This window comes from Bos javanicus, chromosome 29, assembly GCF_032452875.1.
Source record: "Bos javanicus breed banteng chromosome 29, ARS-OSU_banteng_1.0, whole genome shotgun sequence".
NCBI classification, from domain to species: domain Eukaryota; kingdom Metazoa; phylum Chordata; class Mammalia; order Artiodactyla; family Bovidae; genus Bos; species Bos javanicus.
In genome coordinates, this window is record NC_083896.1 from 14,887,894 (window position 1) to 14,912,497 (window position 24,604).

General features: G+C 37.8%; 1 long non-coding RNA gene across 3 annotated transcripts in view; it reads left to right on the forward strand.

Moving 5' to 3' along the window:
* LOC133241074 (uncharacterized) overlaps positions 1-24,604 on the forward strand; it is a 1,297,712-nt gene that overhangs the window by 184,326 nt on the left and 1,088,782 nt on the right. For all 3 annotated transcript variants that reach the window (XR_009734506.1, XR_009734505.1, XR_009734504.1), the window contains one exon: positions 8,747-8,803. This is a non-coding gene — a long non-coding RNA (uncharacterized LOC133241074). The remainder of the gene's footprint in view (positions 1-8,746; positions 8,804-24,604) is intronic.

Consider the following 24,604-nt stretch of genomic DNA (forward strand, 5'->3'; position numbering starts at 1 on the left):
CATTGAAGCTGAAACTCCAATACTTTGGCCATTTGATGTGAAAAGCTGACTCGTTTGAAAAGACCCTGACACTGGGAGGGATTGGGGGCAGGAGGAGAAGGGGGTGAGATGGTTGGATGGCATCACTGACTCAATGAACATGGGTTTGGGTGAACTCCGTGAGTTGGTGATAGACAGGCAGGCCTGGCTTGCTGCGGTTCATGGGGTCACAAAGAGTCGGTCTCGACTGAGCGACTGAACTGAACCGAAGGTCCACATGGTCAAGCCAGTATATCCAAATCTAGTTGTAGGAAATGCAATCACGGAAAGGCAATGTGAAGTAAAGATATAAGAAAAATGCAGACACATCAGTGCCCAAAAGCAAAGGTTCACTTGTTTAGGGACATACACTATATCACCTGTTGTTACAGAATGGAGTATTTATTTTAAGGGGGTATTTGTGGACAAAGAAATTTAGAATTCTTCACAGCTACTTTTTAGCCCACTTTTTCATAAGGAACCTTAAATTAACCATTCCCAATATGCAGAATCTTTAAAGAAGTAGCAGATTAAAGAAAGTTAAAATTAAAAAAGAGGAGGGAAAAAGAGGATGAGGAAAATATATATACTCTGTGCTTCTCATCTAACCCCACTTCTCAGATCATTTTCAGATAGGCTTGTTAATCTCTCATACTAGAAATAGTGGGCACAAAACAAGCCTTTTTTGATGCATTTTTGATAGCTAACCCATCATCTGAGGAGAGGGAAGTCCCAACATCAAAGTATAAGAGCAGGGGCAAGGCTCAACGGGTCATTTATTATTTTTTACTTCCTCAAATGGTTATTTAGCTCCTGCTATTGCCAGACAATTTGCTAGACCCCGGAGACATGAGAGTAAATGGGAAAGTCCTGATGAAAGAAAACAGGACTCCATCTCATCTTATTTTTGTAGCCTTAGAGATACCATTCTTACTGCCATTTTTATTTGAATGAAAATACCCTGAAATTGCAAAGCAGATTACTTTAAGGAGTAATTGCTATTTGCAACAAGGTGAGTCTGAACTTTCTAAATGCATTATATTATCAAGAAATGCAAAAATAAATCAAGTTTTGAGGCTAATATTTGATCTGTCATTCATTACACTATTTCACATTTGTGTCTACCTCAATATATTCCTCATTTTTCCATCTACTCCTCTTTAGAATATTTTTATTTACTTGTTTTTAGGCTGCGCTGAGTCTTCGTTGCTGTGAGGGCTTTTGTCTAGTTGCAGTGAGCAAGGGCTACTCTGTAGCAGTGGCGCTCAGGCTTCTCTTGCTGTGGAACCCTGATTCTAGGGTGAGCAGGCTTCAGCAGTTGTGACATGTGGCCTCAGTCATTGTGGCTCCTGGACTCTTGAGCACAGGCTCAGTAGTTTTGGCACGTGGACTTACTTGACCTATGGCGTGTGGGAGCTTCCTGGCTCAGGGATCAAACCCACATCTCTTGAATTGACAGGTGGCTGTTTCTACCAGTGTGCCTCCAGGGAAGCTCATCTACTAATTTTTGAGAAGTGAATGTTATAAATTTAGCCTGATATTAACAATGATGAGACTTTTATCTTTTTTAAAATTTTGCATTTCTTTATGTGATTTTTCTCCTGGATCAAAGTGTCCATTGACTGGGGGATGGGATGTCTTATAAAAGAAAAAAGTAGTTTTCAAATAAAGTGGTATTCACTTCCAATATTATCTACCTTAGCAACTTAATATGTGCTTGTCATTGAATAATTTTTTAAAATTACCCTTAATCTCCATGTCTATAAATTAGTGAATAAGGATACCCAACTCACAGGAATAAGGGTATAAAAAGTTGGCATTATTTAAGTTCTTTTATGTTGATTAAAGGGAACTGATCCAGAATAAAAGTCTAAATCCTGAGGCAACAGTTATGAAATATTTGAAATGGTTGAACACTTCAGGAATTTTGTGCTTTAGGGGTAATCTTAAAATTCAAATTAGCTAATTGTTTCCCAAATATGGATAGTCATAAAGAAATAAGATCTATTATGGAAAATAATTTGGTAAGAGTGGAAAAACTAAAAACGGTGAATAGAGATTTGAGTTCTAGTTCTATATCTGGAAGCCTTTGCATACCGCTTTTCCCCTCTGAAAAAGGCTGTCTCGTCCATAAACAGTAAAGTTGGGTTAATTCTCTGAGGAGGGACCTCTAGACCTAAGAGTCTGTCACGGGCTCTCTCATGTTGAGTCCCGTCTCCTTTAGCCATTCTTCTTCAAGTATAAACTTGAATAAATTCCTGAATTTAGTATAGTCTTACTTATTTTAAAAATGCTTTCTTCAGTTTCATCTTTCAATAGAAAGTTGTGATGTAGTTTACCTTATTATTGTTGATAATAAGGAATAGTTGTAGAGATACTGGGTTCTGGATTTTGTTCTTTAGAAGGCATACACAAAATCCTGCCTGAATGGTTGGCTTAGATTTCTTGGATTATATGAATTAAATTAGGTAGAGATCTTAAGGAAGTGAAAGTCATATTGTAAGCAATCAATATTAACTATCATTACTGTTAGTAGTATTAGACTGAGTGCTAATTTATAATGTTTTTACAAAATTTAAACTGATATTTGCTATGCATTTTAATTACATATTTAAGGCATTTTAATTATAGAAAATTAAAAAATAGGAATAAATAAAACATCAAGAATAAAAAAAACATTATCTGTTAATATATTCTTACTCTCAGGGATAAAATCTATTAATATTTAGCTATATACAATTCTATATTTTCCTATATACATATACTCATATTCCTATAGAGACACGCATATAAACCATTTTGAAACATAAATAAGCTTTATAATAAATAGTCCTTGTCACAAATACTTTTGACAGTTTTTGGCTGCATATTTTTTTGAGAAGGTGTATCATAATTTATTTACTAGAATTATATCATTAGACTGTTAGATTGCTTCTAATTTTTCAGTTTGATTAACAATGCTATAATAATGCTATAATGAACATCCTTTTGTGTGTATATGGTCTGTGTGTGTATGTACATATACATGTACATATGCATCTACTCACATATATGTAGATATGTATATATATGTACTTATGTATATATATGTAGATGTGTGTGTGTGTGTGTGTGTGTGTGTGTGTAGCTACTTCCTACAGGTAAAAACTCAGAATCACAAAGTCAAACGGAAGTCCTCCTAGTGCAGTAAGTCTTTTGTAATGAAATAATTTGAATGCTCACTCATTACAACCAAAATGGCAGAATTTCCTCCTTGTCATCATCAATTTTTCTTTCCAACTCAGATGAGATAGTGTACACATCTCAGTTCTAATGGAATTTGTATACCAAAGAAAAAAATCAGATACTTGAAAGATACGCAGAATAATATACAGGTTAAATGAGCAATTTCAGAAGATAGGTTTTTGAAGTTAGGAGCATCAGTCACAGGTACATAATGATAGAATAAATTTGAATAAACCTAAATTTAAATAAAAAGGGGAACCATTTAAAATCACCAATGAAGGCACAATCCATTAGCTTTAGAGAGTATTTACTAAGTCCCTACAAAGAAGGAAAATAACCAAAGAAACCTTAACTTTTACAACACTTGGAATGAGATATAAATCTCAAGGATGTTGTTTTATGAACTGAATTGTGCAACTTCCACTGAAGCCCTAACCCCCCAAATCTGACTATATTTGGAGATAAAGAAAGTAATTAATGTTAAATGAGGTCATAAGGGCGTGGTTCTATTCTGAGAGGAAGGCGGCTGCTGCTGCTGCTGCTGCTGCTGCTGCTGAGTGGCTTCAGTCGTGTCCGACTCTGTGCGACCCTATAGGCAGCAGCCCACCAGGCTCCGCCGTCCCTGGGATTCTCCAGGCAAGAACCCTGGAGTGGATTGCCATTTCCTTCTCCAGTGCATGAAAGTGAAAAGAGAAAGTGAAGTCACTCAGTCGTCTCCGACTCTTAGCGACCCCATGGACTGCAGCCCTCCATCCATGGGATTCTTCAGGCAAGAGTACTGGAGTGGGATCCATTGCCTTCTCCCCTGAGAGGACTAGTACCCTTATAAGAAGAGGAAGAGATACCAGAGATGTCTTTATCTCTCTAGGCATGCACAGAGGAAAGGTCATATGAGAACACAGAAAGAAAATTACCCTCTGAAAGCCAGGAAGAGAGCATTCATCGGAAATCAAATCTGTGTAGGCATCTTGATCTAAGTCTTCTAGCTCCCAGAACTATGAGAAAATGCATTTCTGTGGTTTAAGCCACCCAGTCTATACTGTTATTATGGTAGGCTGGGCTGAATAATATACCACATGAAGTCTGTATGTAAGCTCATTTATAAAGCTTACAAAAATCCCTGTTGATTTTACTTAAATCTGTAAATGGGCTATAAGTTTAATAAATAAGAGTTCAAGTTCAGTTCAGTTCAGTTCAGTCGCTCAGTCATGTCCGACTCTTTGCGACCCCATGAATCGCAGCACGCCAGGCCTCCCTGTCCATCACCAACTCCCGGAGTTCACTGAGACTCACGTCCATGGAGTCAGTGATGCCATCCAGCCATCTCATCCTCTGTCGTCCCCTTCTCTTCCTGCCCCCAATCCCTCCCAGCATCAGAGTCTTTTCCAATGAGTCAACTCTTCACATGAGGTGGGCAAAGTACTGGAGTTTCAGCTTTAGCATCAGTCCTTCCAAAGAAATCCCAGGGCTGATCTCCTTCAGAATGGACTGGTTGGATCTCCTTGCAGTCCAAGGGACTCTCAAGAGTCTTCTCCAACACTACAGTTCAAAAGCATCAATTCTTCAACACTCAGCCTTCTTCACAGTCCAACTCTCACATCCATACATGACCACAGGAAAAACCATAGCTTTGACCAGACGAACCTTTGTTGGCAAAGTAATGTCTCTGCTTTTGAATATGCTGTCTAGGTTGGTCATAACTTTCCTTCCAAGGAGTAAGCGTATGCAGATTAAAAAAACCACATAGCCACTGTTTTTGTTCACAGGAAGATACGACTTCCTGTAGTTGGATATCGCTACATAAGTAAAGATATCTAGGTAGGGGAGTTTATCTTTAAGACTCTGTGGTGGACACTGTATCCTCCACTACCACTCAGATTCCCCATCCCTGAGACACACCTTTTCCCAGTTGCTGATGCTGATGTCAGGCCATAGCCTTTTTAAAGACTTCAGCTATCAGCTCCTTCAGAGATTGCCTTGGCTGCAGAGAGCTGCCACACCCAAGGTCAAGCCCTTTCCTGGCATGACCCACACTGAATAACTAATCAGTCCAGGAGTATAAGGTCCTGGACCTTGATCCACCTTGGAACAATGCAGAGGGGCTATTGGGCTACAGTCCATACAGTTGCAAAGAGCTGAATATGACTGAGCACTGAGTGCATTCTAGCTCCAGAACTCTCTGTGTGGGTGCAGAGAGTTACTTGACTTCTCCCTGTGCCAAACAAATTCTACTTCCCACCATCCCTTCCACAGGTGTTGCTCCCAAGGGCACATCTCAATAAACACCCTGCATGCTAAATTCCATTTCAGACTTTGCTTCCCTGGGAACCTAACCTGCTGTAGAGAGTGGGTAGAAAAGGTTACAATAATATTTGCAGGTGTTACAATTGCATCACTGCCTGATTGCTTTTGCTCAAAACAGTCCCCAGAGGGAACCCAGGTCCCCTATGCCAAGCCATTTGGCTCACAAAATTACAGATCTAACAGTTGTAGCATAGGACTATATAAGGCTAATTTTTCCCATTCTAATTATGCAATGTGTATAAGAATTTAATAATAAGTACCTCTTAAAACAGCAGTTTCATCACTAGCATCATTATAGGTCATTCTGTTGAAAATATACTGGAGGAGGGCATGGCAAGCCACTCCAGTATTCTTGCCTGGAGAATCCCCACAGACAGAAGAGTCTGGAGGGCTACAGTCCATGAGGTTGCAAAGTGTTGGACATGATTGAGCAACTCAGCATATTGAAAATATAGACTAGGAACAATGCTAGATATATGGATAATCAAATTATACTTAGAGATCCAATAAAGTAAAATTCCAATTGCTGTTGAGACTTTTTTCAAGTAACTATAATATTCACAAAGTCTATCTTCCCACTCACTTATAGAATTCTTGATACCACTTTTGCTTTGAACCATTTATTGTGTATTGGGATATAGCCGATCAGCAATGTTGCAATAGTTTCAGATGAACAGTGAAGGGATTCAGTCATACATATACCTGTGTCCATTCTTCCCCCAAACTCTCCTCTCATCCAGGCTGCCACATAACATTGAGCAGAGTTCCCTGTGCTATACAGGTCTTTATTGGTTATCCATTTTCAATACAGCAGTGGATATGTACACTCTCGAGACCACTTTCATTTCTCATTGCTCTCTTTTTGCTCCTCCAGTGTCAGCCCCTCCACCCACCACCTAAACCAAAAGACAAGTTCTTTCCATCTTGGCCATGTCTTCAAATTCATGTTCTGACACTTTCTTCCTATGTGACCTTGATAAAGTCATTACTTTCTCTGAGGCTTTCTTTTCTTTTGTGTAAGACAGGAGGAAACTAACTACCGTAGCTGTAGTGTACATTAAGTGAGATTAATGTATGAAAAATGCAGACCATGGTACCTAGTATATGCCAGGTACATAGTATTGGGGTTTTTTTTTTCCCCTCAGTTTCTTCCTGTAAGAAATGTTGAGCTCTCAGATAGAAAAGACTCTAGAAGCCACTGAAAGTAAGTGGTGCATGCACTGAGGTAGGGGGCAATCTTTCCCTATTTTGTAATTAAACTTCTATTATTGGACACTTAACTAAGTGTTTGGTGTACAGTTGAGGACAAGATAAAGCCTCTTGATTCAAGGAGTTTATCAAAGAGTGAAGGAGTTACAGATAAGAAAATAGCAGTGTGGGAGAAAACAGAGTGTTGACTACATGTGTATAGAAAGAATGAGATGGGACCATCTTTCTTTTCTTCTATCTATGTTCCTTAAAAACAACATTCAGAGGGAGAGCTAGGTTGCTGCTTTTGGATTAACATAAAGGCACTGTTGACTATAGGCATGAGAAGCTTGCTTCCTCAGAATAAGGAATACAAAGGCTCAGCCAAGGAGAATTGCAAAATATCTCTAAGTAACTACCAAGCACATTCCTTAGCTAAAACACCTGGCCTTTCTAAGCCTGACACCTGTCTTTTTAGTACTGCTAATAATGGATAAATAATTTTAAAAGAAAATATGTTCTAAGTGGTGGTTTTGATGAAATAGAGGCTATTGTAAATTGAGGGGAAAGAAAGTATATCTTTATGAACTGTTACCTCAAAGTGAAAACGTTAATTGCTCAGTTGTGTCCGACTCTTTGTGACCCTATGGACTGTAGCCTGCCAGGCTCCTTTGTCCATGAGATTTCCCAGGCAAGAATACTGGAGTGGGTAAGCCATTCCCTTCTGCAGGAGATCTTCCCAACCCAGGGATCAAACCCAGATGCTGCATTGCAGGCAGATTCTTTACTGTCTGAAACACCAGGGAAGCAAACTTAAGCACTACTGGTGTGCCGAGTAGTACACACATTATAAGAAGATGAAATAGAGTTGTAAAGGAAAGAAAGGAGAAAGAAAGGGTAAGGTATTAAATATGCAGCCTGTTACCTGGACTCCTCACCCTACCCCCATACAAAGGGCTCTGTATTTTCAAGTGAGTATCGTTAATTCAACACAGTTTTATGGAAACCTTTTGACTTTGAAATAGATGAAAATGTCATTTCCTTGCCTTATTCTCTTTTGGTCCTATGAAAAGCAATATGATTATACAGCATGGTGTACACTATCATTTCAATAGGGAAGAGATTAGTCCTGGTTTATGAGAGAATACTGCTCATACTGTCTGTGGGGTCACAAGAGTCAGACACGACTGAGCGACTGAACTGAACCGATGATAGCGTAACACTCTTTGGGATTCGATACAGCATGAAGGTAATAAAAATGAGGGTTATTTTGCTTTAATTTATCACCAGGAATAAAAGAGAAAAGATACCAAACCAAAATGGAGAAGGAAGGGTGGATAGAGGGCATATTGTCAGAAGACTGAAAGCGGAACAGATGATGTAAGAGGTGAGACAGAATCGAATAAAGGAAGGGAAGGAGGAAAGAAAAGGCGAGGTGTTGAACACGTGTTTAGAACTTAATGTTTCTTCTCCTATTAGCTCATTGCAATCGTAGGATGTGCAAAGACCCTGAAGCTCAGAAAATTTTGTTGCCTGCCCAAACTGACCTCGCTAGTAAAGTTATGGGATTGAGCCCAAATCAGGCACAATCCACGGACTAAGCTTATTATTGTTACACGTCCCAGATTTCTGAACAACCACTGCTGCTGCTGTTGCTAAGTCACGTCAGTCGTGTCCGACTCTGTGCGACCCCATAGAGCCCACCAGGCTCCTCTATCCCTGGGATTCTCCAGGCAAGAATACTGCAGTGGGTTGCCATTTCCTTCTCTATGAACAACCACTACTTGCCTGTTAAGGAAATTGGTAACAGCCCTTCTAGAGATTATCCTGAAGCAAATCCATCATATGCTGTGGCTTGAGTGTCTGTGACTTCAGTGTTTTCTCTAACATCTCCACCACGGAGGGAAGTGTGATGGTCAAAGAGGGGAAAATACTTGATAAACCCAGTTGGATGCATTAATTCAAGTCAAAGTTGATCTTTACTAGACACAATATTTTCCTCTTTTCCCAGATTTCAGTGTAAGAAGACTACTAGACACAAAATCTTCCTCTTTTCCCAGATTTCAAGGTAAGAAGACTTCTATATACTATTCTCTTGGGTCAAAAAGTGTAGAATACACTATTTTTTCCTCAGTTGCCTAAACAAGAGGCCATCCTTCCTGCTCCCACACTTTTGCTCCTGCTGTTTCCTATGCCTGAAATATTTCTTCCTTCTGCATACTCCCCTCTGCCAGCACACACACCCTTGTGGATCCCAGCTGCTCTTTTAGGTCAACATTCTTTCATCACATCAGAAGGAAAGACGAGTTCAGATCTGTTCTTTCCATTCTAGCTCTCTAAGTACTAGGTAGCACTTTTGTTTTTTAAATCACATTGACCAGAGTTGTAAATTCTGCATAATTCATGTGGATTTTTAAGTTTATGCCTGCTTCTCACAAACCCCACAAGAACAGAGGCTGTGTATTTGTGTTATTTTGATTCTCAGGAATGTAGCTTAACCAGAAGCTCAAGTGAATGAATAGTAGTTTCAATACTTTTTTTTTTTTTTCTGCCTTTCCTAGTGAACACACTACCATGGGAAAGCTACATTTTTTTTCTCTTTCTCTTAGTATCTGAATAACCTTGTTATATATTGAAAATACCATGAGCTTCTGCATACTCTCATTCTGAATCCTAGTTCTGACACTCAATGTTAGACTTTGTGTAATTAATTTACTTCAAAGACTCTGATTATTCTTCTATTAAAGTGGATATAAATTCATATCTTATGATTGTTCTGACTCTTAATGACATATTGATACATCATATGCCATGAGTAACTGTGCATTTCTTAATTCTACACCATGTTTTTTTTTTTTTTTCTTACAAATAAGGTTGATGGATATGTAAGTTTTTGAGTTATTGGTGCAGTTTCTTCCCCCGGAGCATTAACTGGCTTCTAAAGGTTCAATTTGACATAAGTTCATTAAGATCAACATTTTACCTCCTCCTGGAAACCATTCTTAGCTAAAATGTATTGCTAGTTTAATAACTGTCCATAATCTCTTTTGATCCTACCATATGCTATTTTTAATTCTATTTTTCTTTTTTTTTAATTTTAATACAATCCTAATTGTTTAGAATATATGTATTTGCCTTCTTTCATTCAAATAACCAGGGACCTTGCTAGGTTTTGTGGGATAATACAAGAATGATAATTGGAAAAAAGCGTACCATTCATCTTGCAGTCTGTTGGCATAGGCAGAGGTTGAAATAACATAGTAGCAGGGTCATATTAATAAGTGATTCTAGAGATATTTTGTATAGTATGGTTACTATCTATCAGAGACTATATAAACACCAATGACAGATATCTTGAAGGAAAAAAAAAATATACGTACAAAGCCATGATAATATGAAAGAGGATGGTGGGTGTTAGAATGACTGCAGTATCTAAGGGGTGATAGGCTTATGCAAGAGATGAGAATGTTGAGACTAATTAGATGGAAAGCTGAGCTAGATCGTAGAGATTTTGCCAGTCGTTCTATTGAGTTGGCCAAAGGTTCTTTTGGATTTTTCCATAACATAGTGAAAAGTGAAAGTTTTAGTCATTCAGTCATGTCCAATTCCTTGCGACCCTATGGACTGTAGCCCACCAGGTTCCTCTGTCTATGGTATTTCACAGGCAAGAATACTGGAGTGGTCTGCCATTCCCTTCTCCAGGGGATACTCCCAACCTCAGAATCAAACCCTGGTCTCCTGCAACTGCAGGCAGATTCTTTAAGACCTGAGCCACCATAGAAGCCCATAACATAACATAGCATCTTATGAAAAACACCTGAATGAATCTTTTGTCCAAGCTAATATAAAGTTTGTTTTCTAAAAGCAATATGATACCAAAAGTCTTTCGGCAGGAAAACAACTGATCTCATGCCTGTTTAAAAAGGCAAAATTTGTCTCATTTAAAAATATTGTCTTTTTCTTAAAATCATGTCTTACATTAAGGCAAATGCCACATTTTCTCCTTTTATGCATTTCCCTAAGCATTTACAAATAAATAGGTACAGAATGGTCCTCAACACATCATATATGTTGTATAGTATGCAAACTAATATTTAAATTCCTAATAAGACTTATAAGCTATTGCAAATAACAAAACAAGATACTAATTGTGTTAAGTGTTTATAGGTAGAGCTTTACAGACTTGAAGAGCTTTTATATAGATTGTGTGCTTTGCTCCCATGATCTTCCTCCTCACGGGATGGGAAAGGAGGAAGCCAAATATTGAATACGTGCTTTGAAATCCTAATAGGGCTTTTAGACGTGGCCAACCTTGTAAATGCCTTTAAAATTGGGATTATATGGAAACCAGAGGCCTCCAGGGTATCCTCGAGTCTTGTTCTGTCCGTCATATTTTTATTCTTCCATATCCACAAGATCTTGTCAATAAGATGAATGCTGATGTACCAGCATCTTGAGCTAAAGACAGAGCTCAAACATCCAAATTGATGCATTTTTTATCAGACCAGACAGTAGCTATAAAATCAAATCAAAACAAGAGTCTGAAAAGTGTTTTTTGCTGGTTCTGTTAGACAGTCCTTCAGTGATTTTATCATTCTATTTTAAAGAAACTGAAGAAATGAAAGAGGGATTTGGAGACAAGATGCTCCTGTCATAGACTGTACATCTTAAAATTAGAGAAAGAAAATGTGAAATTTATCATAGTGAAGAGTAAAGTTTTAGAACTCAGAATGTAAAATTCTGCACCCTTTCCCTTCCTATCTTTCCCTCCCTTCCTCTCTCTCTCTCCCTCACTTTCTCTGTGTCTTGCTCTTTTTTTTTTTTTTTACACTGTCTCACTTCATTACATTATATTCATTACATCAGTTGATGTAGGGACTCTTCATATTTCCCACAAAAGCAATTATTAAGCACTTATTTTGTGACAGTCATTGTAATAAACACTAGGGAAAAAAAGAAATAAGACTGTAAGTTATGGAGAGAGTATAAATTTCCTTTGTACCCAAAGAAACTAGCAATACTTAAGTTTCATGAAATAAAAACAGTAAGAACTTTAAAAATGGTAGTAATAAAATTAATAATTGAGTGTTTGATATATGTCATGGTTTTCAAATTTGATCACCAAAGCAACAGCATCAGCATTAGAATCAGCCGAGCTACAATGAGGTATCACCTCACACTGGTCAAAATGGCCATCATCAAAAGGTCTGCAAATAATAAATGTTGGAAGGGGTATGCAAAAAATGGAATTGGCCTACACTGTTGGTGGGAATGTAGGTTGGTACAGTCACCATGGAGAACAGTATGGAAGGTCCTTAAAAAACTAAAAATAGCATACTAGGGTGCATATACCCACTCTGGGGTATAAATCTGAGAAAACTCCAATTCAGAAAGATATATGCACTCTAGTATTCATAACAGCATTATAATAGCCAAGACGTGGAAGCAATGCAAATGTCCATTGAAAGATGGATGGATAAAGAAGATATGGTACATATATGCAATGGAGTAACACGGGCCTAGAGGTAATCATACTAAATGAAGTAAATGAGACATAGAAAGACAAATATCATATGATATCATTTATATGTGAAATCAAAAAAAGTATACAAATGAACTTATGGATAAAACAGAGATTGACTCACAGACATAGAAAACAAACATGGTTAGCAAAAGGGAAAGTGGGAGGAGTAATTAATTAGGAGTTGGGATTAACAGATACACATCTCTGCTGCTGCTGCTGCTAGGTCGCTTCAGTCGTGTCCGACTCTGTGTGAACCCATAGATGGTGGCCCACCAGGCTCCCCCATCCCTGGGATTCTCCAGGCAAGAACACTGGAGTGGGTTGCCATTTCCTTCTCTAATGCATGAAAGTGAAAAGTGACAGTGAAGTCGCTCAGTCGTGTCTGACTCTTAGCGACACCATGGCCTGCAGCCTACCAGGCTCCTCCGTCCATGGGATTTTTCCAGGCAAGAATACTGGAGTGGGGTGCCATTGCCTTCTCCAACAGATGCACACCACTATATATAAAATAGACAACCAACAATGACAGGAATTATACTTAATATTTTATAATAACCTATACTGGAAAAGGAGCAGGAAAGGAATAAGTATGTAACTGAATCAATTTTCTGTGTACCGGAAACTAACACAGCATTGTAAAGCAAGTATACTTCAATAAAAATTCACAAAGAAATAAAAAAGAAAGAACTCAAGTAGTTTTCTGGTGACACATTTAAGATTTTTTATAGTAGTATCATACCACCTGCAAACAGTAACAATTTGACTTCTTCTTTTTCCAATTTGAATTCTTTTTATTTCTTTTTCTTCTCTGATTGTCATGACTTGGATATTCAAAACTATATTGAATAAAAGTGGTGAGAGTGGATATCCTTGTCTTGTTCCCAGTCTTAGAGGACTTGCTTTCAGCTTTTCATCATTGAGTATGATGCTAGCTATAAGCCTGTCATATATGGCCTTTATTATGTTAAGGCACATTCCCTCTCTATTCACTTTGTGGAGAGTTTTATTTTAATCATAAATAGGTGTTGAATTTTGTCAAAATCTTTTTCGTCATCTATTGAGAAAATTACACCATATATCTGTAATTCTTCAGTTTGTTGATATAGAGTATCACACTGATTGATTTGTGGATATTGAAAAAATCCTTGATATCCCTGGGATAAATCCCACTTGATGTTAGTGTATGATCCTTTTAATGTGTTGTTGAATTCAGATTGCTAGTATTTTGTTGAGGATTTTTGCATGTATTGTCATCCATATTATTATTTGTTGTTATTGTTCAGTCACTAAGTCGTGTCTGATTCTTTTTGACTCCATGGACTATTGACCTGCAATTTTCTTTCTTTTTTTGTCATATCTTTGTCTGATTTGGGACTTCCCACGTGGCACAGATGGTAAGTAATCTGTCTGTAATGCAGGAGACCCAGGTTTGATCCCCTATTTGGGAAGATCTGCTGGAGAAGGGTAGGGCTACCCACTCCAGTATTCTTGCCTGGAGAATTCCATTCCATGAACAGAGGAGCCTGGTGGGCTACAGTCCATGGGATCACAAAGATTGAACATGGCTGAGTGACTAACACTTTCACTTTTACTTTTTGTCTGGTTTTGGTATCAGCATGACAGTGGCCTCATAGAATGAGTTTGGGAGTATTTTTTCCTCTTCAAATTTTTGAATAATTTCAGAAGGATAGGTGTTAGCTCTTCTCTAACTGTTTGATAGAATTCACCTGGGAAGCCATCTAGTCCTGGACTTTTGTTCTTTGAGAGTTTTTCAATTACAGTTTCAAACATTAAATGCTGGAGAGGGTATGCAGAAAAGGTAATCCTCCTAACACTCTTGGTGGGAATGTGAACTGGTATGGCCACTAGACTCAATAGACATGAATTTGAGCAAACTTGGGGAGATAGTGAAGGACAGGGAAGCCTGGCGTGCTGCAGTTCATGGGGTCTCAGAGTCAGACATGACTTAGCAATTGAAGAAAAACAATATGATCTAGCAATCCCACTCTTGGGCGTATATCCAGAGAAAACCATGGTTTGAAGGGATACATACACCCCAAAATTCATTTCAGTGCTGTTTACAATAGTCAAGACATGGATGCAACATAAATATTCATTGACAGATGAATAAATAAGATGACGAGGTACATATATAAAATGGAACACTGCTCAGTCCTTAAAAAGAATAAAATAATGCTATTTGCAGCAACATGGTTTGAACTGGAGATTATCATACTAAGTGAAGCAAGTCAGACAAAGACAAATGTAAGATATCACTTATGTGCTTATGAGTGGAATAAAAAATTATACAAATGAACTTATTTATAAAACTGAAATGGACTCACAGACTTAGAGAACAAACTTACTATTATTAGGGGCAAGGGTGGTGGAGAGGGATAGATAGGGAGTTTGGGATTGGAATGTACACACTGCTATAATTAGAATAGATAGTCACCAAGGACCTAATGTATAAGCACAGGGAAGGATGCTCAATATTTGGTAACAACCTAAATAGGAAAATAATTTGATAAAGAATAGATACAAGTATATGTATAAATGAATCACTTAACTGTACACCTAAAACTAACACAACATGATTAATCAACTCTGCTCCTATAAAAAATAAAAAAAAAGAAAGAAGCATTCAGGCTTCCCTCGAGACTAACTAATCAGAAATTGTGGGGTGGAGTCCTGGAATTTGTTTTTTAATAAGCCCGCAGGTGATAGAATTGGACACTAAAGTTTGAGAACCATGTCTCTATGTTTAGCAGTTTACATGACTCATCTAATTCTCATAAGCCTTATGAGTCAAATACTCTTCTAGCTTTGCATTAGCTATCTATTGCTGCCTAACTAATCATCCCAAAATGTGGTGATTTAAAACAACAGCAATCGTTGTGTCATTATCGCTCATGATCCTGGGGTTAAGTAACCTCACTCACAGTGTGCTTTTACTCACTCAAGGTCTCTCATATGATTGCGATCAGATGATGGGGCTGGAAAGATCTGAGGGCTCACTTACTTGCTCATAAGTCTGTGGCCTGTGCCATGAAGACTTAACAGCTGGGAAGCTGAAAGAGCTGCAGCTCTTGATGCAACTCTGTTTCTCTGTAGTCTCTTCATCCTGGTAGCTTCACGGTAGCTAGGCTTCATGGAGGACGGTTTTAAAAGCAAAAATCCAAGGGGAGAGAGAGAGAGAGAGAGAAAGGAAAGTAGAAGCTGTATCACCTTTTATGAGTGAGCCTGGAAAGTCACATGGCATCATTTCCCCATGCCTACTAGCCAGGTGGTCACAGAGGCCTACCCAGGTTGAAAAGGAAGCATAGACGCCACCTTGTGATGAGGGAAGTGGCAAGCTTTGAGAAGAACTAGAAATATGGTTACACTAATCTTTGCAGAATATAATCTGATACGATCTCCATTTTTCATCTAAGGAAATGAAGATGGAAGTAGGGTAGATACCTTGCCTAAGACTTAGTGAGTAAATGGTTTTGTTGTTCAGTTGCTAAGTCTGTCTGACTCTTTGCTATCCCATGAACTGCAGGCTTCCCTGTCCTTCACTATCTCCTGGAATTTGCACAAACTAATGTCCACTGAGTCAGTGATGCCATCCAGCTATCTCACCCTCTGCCACCCACTTCTCCTGCCCTTAATCTTTCCCAGCATCAGGGTCTTTTCCAATGAGACAGCTCTTCCCATCAGGTGGTCAAAATATTGGAGCTTCATCTTCAGTCCTTCCAATGAATATTCAGGGTTGATTTCCTTTAGGACTGACAGGTTGGATCTCCTTGCAGTCCAAGGGACTCTCAAGAACCTTCTTCAGCACCACAGTTAGAAAGCATCATTTCTTTGGTGTTCACCTTCTTTATGGCCCAACTCTCATATCTATACATGACTACTGGAAAGACCATAGCTTTGACTATATGGACCTTCATTGGCAAAGTGACATCTCTGCTTTTTAATAAGCTGTCAAGGTTTGTCATAGCTTTTCTTCTAAGGGGCAAGAGCTCTTTAAATTTCATGGCTGCGGTCACTGTGCACAGTGAACAGAGATTTAAACTGAGAGTTAGCAATCTTTATCAGCATGTAATAATGATTTACATGATGTTTCCTCTCAACTAAGTATAGATGGAATATTTTACATTGATTGTTTCTCTTATCAGCAGCCCAGTGAAATCTATATGATTACTTTTGCTGTTTTGCAGATGGGGCAACTGACTAGGAGTTAGAGAAATAAAATAGCTTTTCCAAATGTTCATGCCTAGTCCTTTGTAGTGCCAAAATTTGAATACAGGTGGTATTTCTCCAAAACATGAATTCAAGCATGGCACTATGTTACTGGTATCTTTATTACTTATGATCATTCATATCATGTGTATACATATATATATATATGTTTGTTATGTGTTTTAGTGTTTTCTGCAACTTCTGCCTTTCCCAATATATAATATCATAATTGTTTCTTATTCCTATAATTTGAAATAAATTTCCATGCTTTAAAAAGCCTACATTTACCCTGATTGAGGGATAATACCACGTCCTCTAAAAATTGTACTGAAAGATTAATGTGATGGCTTAGTCCAGGAAGAAGGGCAGAAAGTTGGCAAAGACAATAGGGATTAATTGAGGAAACTTGACATACTTCTGCTAAAAAAAAAAAAGAGAAGAAATTAATGGAGAATCAAATTGATCCCTGAAAGTATGTAAGTAGTAATCGTGGGGAAGAGTCTAAACTTATGTGTAGCTCCATGACAAATATATATATAAAACTAATGGTTAGATACTTCAGGTAGGCAGATTTTGATGTAGAACAAAGCCCTTTATAGTAAGGACTGCATGGCAATGAAATGGATTCCTACAAGGTACATCTCTACCTGTGGTTGAAAAAAAAAGCTGAAGAGATCAGCTGGCCAGTTGAAAATACCACATAAGAGCTTCCAACATTGGGTAACTTGTCCAAGGGGATGGCATAGAAGATTACTTCTAGTCCGAGGATTCTAATGTCATTGGGCAATTTGTTGAGGAGGTCCCTGCCACTGGACAGATGTGCAACAACCAGGCCATTGTCTCAGGCTTAGTGAGCATTAGACCCTTGAGACTACAAGAGGTCCCACTGGGAGTATGCAAGGTTGACAAGAGAAGAGAAGCTGTAGTGGGCTGGTTGGACATGTCAAGGCTTCCTCTTCTGGAAGTCCAGGCAGCCATCTCAAAACTGTCTTCTTTCCAGATGACAACTTTAGGTCCAAGGAGACAAGATCAGTAGGTATAGGGCTGCTCTGTTCTTAAAACCCCATATGCATAACTTCCAGAGTGACCACCACATATTCATGCAACACATGTGGTATGCAATACTCAGAGAATCTCAAAGCATGGTGTATTCATCATGTATTTATAGTTTGTTTATAGTTCTTCCCAGTCCGGCTGTAGTTTAATACTCAGGGTTATTTCTTAACATTAGCTGTGTTGCCTGTCAACTTTCTTGTTCTTATCAGCTTTTTCAGGGAAGTTGAGCTAGAGAATTAACTCAAGGTCAGGTTCTCATGAAGCAGGGGTGGTATTTCATTGACACTTTGCCAAGAGTAGTAGTCAGAAATGTAACATAATATTAACCCCATTTTAAAGCACTGGCTACCATGTCAGGCTCTCTCTAAACAGTGTAAATGCAAGATTGCATTTGATACTCAAAGCATCCCTGTGTCCCAACTATTATTTGTATCCCCATTTTATATATGACAAGTTAAGTCTTGAGAGACTAAGGAATTTTGCAAGGTCATCCAGCTAATGACAGAGTCTGAATCTGGACCTGAATCTGTCTGCAGAATCTGAGCTCTTAACCACTTGCTTACTGTCTGACTGTGTATTGACCTTCACCTCTGTTGTCAAGAAGTTTGCTAGGAGCTAGGGATAAAGAATTGAAGAAGACACATATGGAGCCCATATACTATGTATAGCAATAACCTGTGCATATTTACAGATTGAAAGTGCCCAAATACTAAATTATATAAGTGTCACCAATGCCAGAGATGTGAGCAATAAACTATTAAATTAGCTTCCTAAATAAGATGACTTGGGGTAAACAGGACCAGCCCACAAACTCTGCATATTCCTTGTGTGTGTGTTAGTCACTCAGTCATGTCCAACTCTTTGCGACCCCATGGATTGTAGCCTGCCAGGCTCCTCTGTCCAGGGAATTCTCTAGGCAAGAATACTGGAGTGGGTTGCCATTCCCTTCTTTCCTAGATCTGATCAAATAAAAGAGGCAAATGAAAATTTGAGTTACTTCTTTGAGCCATTGTACTGTTTCTCCTGTAATTTTGGAAGATTTTGTGAAATTCTTTATTATTACCTCAGTAGAAAAAGAAACAAGCACACTATTCTGTACTATATTCTTTTGAGGAATGAAAGTTAATTTAATAGTAGTGGTTACTTCAAAATAAATGAGTTGTAGCTATACCTTGATTTAAGAAAAATAATGCAAGATTACATACAATTTCTTTTTATCATGACTTTGACCGGTGTCCCATGGACACACCTGAGTCCTCATTCTCAGTCTTGGCATGGGAAGATGAAGATTTATGGATTCAAAAGTGGCCTCAAAGTAGTGTTGCCAGATAAAATTCAGGGCATTCAGTTAAATTTGAATTTCTGATAAACAGTAAACAAACTTCTAGTATTCCCCCTTCTCAGATGGTGCAATGGTAAAGAATTTGCCTGCCCAATGCAGAAGACATGGGTTCGATCCCTGGGTCAGGAAAATCCCCTGGAGGAGGAAATGACAACCCACTCCAGTATTCTGGAGAAGGGAGTGGCTACTCACTTTAGTATTCTTCCCTGGAAAATTCCATGGACAGAGGAGCCTGGTGGGCTATAGTCCAAAGGGTAGCAGAAGAGTCAAACATGACTGAGTACACACATTCCATTCAGTATATCTCAAATATGAATAAGACATACTTTTATTAAAAAACAGTTTGTTTTTGACTAACATTCAAATTTAGCAGGGTGTCCTGTGTTTTTATTTGCTAAATCTGGGAATTCTACTTCAGGGATCCAGGTGCTTGGCATTGCCAACTTAGTTTTGCAGAGCTGGGATATACTCTGCCCTCTGGGAACTCATTTTTTTTTTTCTCTAGCCAGTAAATGTTTATAGAGGGCCTGCTGTCTGACAGGTCAAAGATGGAAACACATATTGATATAGTTATAGGTGATTATAATGTAAGGTGGAAAATATTATGAAAGTCAAGAAATGCATCAATTAAAATGATGAGTAACTGCTGTGTAACTCCGGGAACTTTACTCAGTGCTCTGTGGTGACCTAAATGGGAAGGAAATCTAAAAAAGAAGGGATATACGCATATCTAAAATGGATTCATTTTGCTGTACAGCAGAGAATAACACAACATTGTAAATCAGTCATACTCCAATAAAAGTTAATTTTAAAAATAAATAAAATCATTGGTATGTTAAAAAATGACCATGAAATGGTCAATATTTATCAAGTCACATTCTCTCTGCAGATACTCTGTTGAGCACATAGACACATTTTTTCCCTAGATCTTCACACTAACCCTGTGAAGTAGGTGCAGTTTTTCATATATGGAAAAACTGAGATGTGAGACTTGGAGGTGGTAAGTCACTCACACTTCTGCATGTGGACGATACGTGGTGGAGCCAGGGAGGAAGCCTTGGGCTTCTTAATTCCAGAGTCTGAGCTATATACCACACTAACAGGGCACTGGATAAATACAGTTGGCCAAGAAAGACTCACTTATGAAAATGCCTTAAATTAGATTTCATAGAGCAGTTAGTAAGGGACAGGTCAATAAAATGGGTGATGGAAGTGAGGACAGAGTTGAGAAAATGCTCTGCCTGAAAAGTAGTGCACATATGGAGAAAGGCACAAACAGGGACAGAAACACGGGTAGGAAACCAGATGGTGTCATTCACCTTGTCAAGAAATAGTTTCTGATTGCTCCATCTTGGGCAAACACTGATAATTTCTACTTACAGAGAACCATAAGTTAGGATCACTTTATTTTAAAGATAAAGATATTGTGCAATCAAATACTTAAAAATTAGTGTTGTCCCCAGGGTGAATATAATAGCAAATAAGAATGATAATAACCATGATGATAATGTACAAGTATTTGTTACGACCAGAAATGATTCAAATTACTTTACATGTATTAGTGCATACAGTTTCCTCTGTATTAGGAATACAGAGGAAATGACTGTATTCACAGTAGCTCTCTGAATTAGTTACAAATTTTGCCTAATTTTAAAGGAGAAAAAAATGGAAGGATGGTATGTTAAAATAACTTGCCTGAGAGTGACACTTCTAAAAGAAAATGTTCAAGTTGTAGAATACTCTTCTATGTTCTAAATATCCTTATTTGTCAGCTGATTCATGGAAGGCTGATTTTGTACTAGAAAGGCTGGATATTCAATGTGCAGTGTACAATAATCCTAGCAGCCTAAAATCCAAACACACACAATGAATTTTACATAATGATTTTATTTCAACATGTTTTTCTTTTTTTTTAAATTGAGTGCTGACTCAGGGAAAAGCATGCCAGTTGGAAACCTTCTAGAATTCTTTGCCTACGCAGATTTTCATATTCAGAAGGCAACAGGAGACAAGAAACAGCACAGACTGCTGCAAATGAAGTGCTAGGCGTATTTAGATGTTGGGCGGCTGGGAGAATACTCAAAGGAGGCAGGTCGTGATCAATAAATGAGATGTCAATGGGCAAATCCAAAGAGCTTAGTAAATATTTCAGACATACAATTGTCTGATGGTCATATATTGTGTGCAAGGAAACAACAGTGAGGAACTGATATAAGTAAAATGTAAGACTAGGTGACTTCTTCTTTGCACTAAATTATTAATTGTGTTATCACAACACAATGAATGGACATTATTACGCCCATTTTACAGCTAGTGACTGAGGCATAGAAAAGTAATGTGCAGTGACCAAGGACATAGAATTACTAAGTAGAAAACAGTATTATTACTAATGATCACTTCTCTTATCACAAAGACATATCTACTTCTCATTGATTAACTTATTCCTCAAATAGTTAATCAATTTATGTGGAAGCATATGTATGTTGTGGTAAACAAAGCAGCCACAGTTCCTGACATCACGGGGCTGTCAGTCTACAGGTTCTGTCATCTGATCATAATTGTTTGTTTCATTTTTTTATTTTTATAGTTGTGAATATTTTGTTTTATCTAGCTTAGAGCCCATCTGTTCTAGATTCAGGAAAGATGGAGGTATTGGCTTAGACTCTAGCTAGATAAGATCCAGAGCAGAAAGTATTAAAAAAAAAGTCTCAAATTTGTGTGACTATCAATCTGGTAAATTGTCCAAATGCTACATGGAAAAGCAAACCAATTGTTGTCTACAGTGGGACTTTTGGAAACAAGTCATCGGGCTTAATTAAAAGGCCAAACGGAGGTCTATCACCACATCAGAAGTCTATGACAGTTTTAGTTCAGTTCAGTTCAGTTCAGTTGCTCAGTCGTGTCTGACTCTTTGCGACCTCATGAATCGCAGCACGCCAGCATCAGATGGTCGCATTTACAGAAGTTGTGATGATGTGGAGACAAAAGGGAAGAAGGTGGAATGGCACTCAGAGCTCTGGAGAGCATTCAGAGTCCCATTAGCCCCTTCTCTAAACACCTGGGATTTCCTTGGTACAACTTGCTCATTTGCATCTGTTAATCTGCAGAGGTTCATCCTTTTCACCTTCCAAGGTGCCCAAGAGAAAGGAGTTCAGCCACACTGTGAGGGTGGACTGTGACAGATCATGGGCTTTCTTCATCTGTTAATTCAAGATGAAAACATTTTTACAGTTTAAATCCAAGGAAGGAAGGCTTGGGCCAAAATTCCTGCAGGGAGAATATTAATTTTTAAACTATTAATGGATCACAAGTTTCATAACCTACGAAAGCTTTCTATGACCTTATCACTTCTCCTTAAGCGCTGATCTCACCTTGCACAGCGGCCTGCCTTGCTCAGTTCTCCTGGTCCTCTGGTTTGTTAGTGAGACCACCAGAGGACCTTTGGACTTGCTTTTCTACCTCTAGCTCTTTTCTCCAGATATCTGCCTCCTCAATGCTCAATGCCACACTGACTGCCTTATTTCTAAATTATATTAAGAAAAACAGTCCTTCTGACCAACTCTATTTTATCCATAGTAATCATGGATTTCAAAAATATCTTATAATTTATGTTCTCTATTTACTATTTATTGTCTGGATTCCCTAATAAAACACATGCTTTCCTGGGAATGGATTACCTTTTGGTCTGTTTCTGCTGATGAGCCTCAAGTGTTTAGGAACATCCCCTGTATGTCATAGGCTCTCAGTAAGTGTTTGTTGAAAGAGTGATAGCATTTTCTCATATATAATATCTCACAGATGCACAGCTACACTTGCATCATCTTGCCTAGGTTTTACATTAATTCTAATTCATGGCTGTGCTCAAAATAAAATATAAAGTGCTCGTAAGCTGCATAAAAAGTTGATCTCAAGGTGAAGGTCTGGTTTACCAGTGCCCTACAGGATGTTAGGTCTTAGTGAACATACATCTTCATTCTTTACGTCTGTTTGCTTGTTTGGAGGGAAAACCACAACTCGGAAATCTCTACCATGATATCTAGTGTAAGAATTTGTTTTTCGCTTATAAAATTAGAAATCAATAAAAAACTGCCCAGAAAAACAAGTCAGTCAAATTCTTCCTTTCCAAGCCCTTTACAATAATTTGGTACCAAACAAAGTTTAAAGAAAACAACAAGTGAAACTCCCAACTATTTAGAAATGAGAAACGGTTAGCTCTGTACACGTGCTTTTGGTTATAATAAAACAAAAATGTATAGACAGATTAATTGTTAGAAAACAAACTAAGTAAATTTTACCTGAGTTCCAAACTCAAAGAATTAGAAAAAAAGAATAACTGACACGAAGAAAATAGAAGTAGATTTGATGTCTAAAGTAACTTTTAGATGACAGTTTTGAAATAAATGATGAAATAGAAAATCTGTTAAATTATCAAAAGGAAAAGTGAGAAAGATATAAAGGAGGGAGAAAGAGAAAATATGTAAGAGAGAGAATTCAAATAAATAAAATTGGGAATAAGAAAGGGGGCATAACTACAGATATGGAAGAAATGATTCCTTAAAAAAAAAAAAAACTAGGAATAAAACCACCATATGACCCAACAGTCCTGCTCCTAGGCATATACCTGCAGGAAATCAAAATTTAAAAAGACACATATATCCCATTGTTCATTGCAGCACTATTTACAATAGCTAGAACATGGAAGCAACCTAGATGTCCATCGACAGATGAATGGATAAAGAGGTACATATACACAATGGAATATTACTCAGCCATAAAATGAATAAAATCATTTTTTGAATGGAGAAGTGATATGACTCGATTTAGAAATGAGCTGATCTATTGTCAGAGTAGAGAGTGGATTGTGATGAAACAGTTTGGAAGTGAAGGGAACAGTTAGGGCAGTGAATTTTCCTTGTGAACACCTCAGAAAAACCAAACTGAGATAAAAGATCAGTTAACAGCCCTCATTTCAGAAATTAGATTTTCTAAAAGAGACTGATCTGTTTTCCATGTGTATGTTATATATACACGTACATATGTAACAGGCATTTTTAAAGTCCCCACAAGACTCTGGTGACCAGCTAAGTATGAGGATGTCTGAGCCAGAAAAGCATTTACAATCATCCAAATATTCTTGAGCTTTGTAGAGCTCAAGAATAAAAAGAAAGGGGTAGAATGGCGAATGTATAATGGAGAGAAATTATACTAGAGCAGTCTTTTAGAAAGAGAAATCATTCTTAACTTTTCAAAATCAAACAGGTTTGGATGATACCTTTACCAATACTTATTTGCCTATTCATTTTTTTAGTCTTCATTTCTGGAATGGGTATTTTCATTTTAGTTCAGATTTAGGATGTATCTCTCTTTCTCTTTCTCACTGAAGAGGTGCAATTCTTTTTATTTTTAGTTTATTTTATTGAAGTATAGTTGATTTACAATGTTGTGTTAACTTCTGCTATTAAGCAAAATTATTCAGTTATACATAAGTATACACTACTTTCCATATTCTTTGCATCCAGTCTATGCATTAATAGTTTGTATCTGCTAACCCCAAACTCCCAATCCATCACTCCACCCCCTTTCTCCTGGCAAAAGTCTGCTGTCTATGTTTATTTCTGCTTTGTAGATAAGGTCATTTTTATAATATTTTGGATTCCACAAATAAGTGATATCATATTGATATCATATGATATTTGTCTTTCTCTTTCTGGCTTACTTTA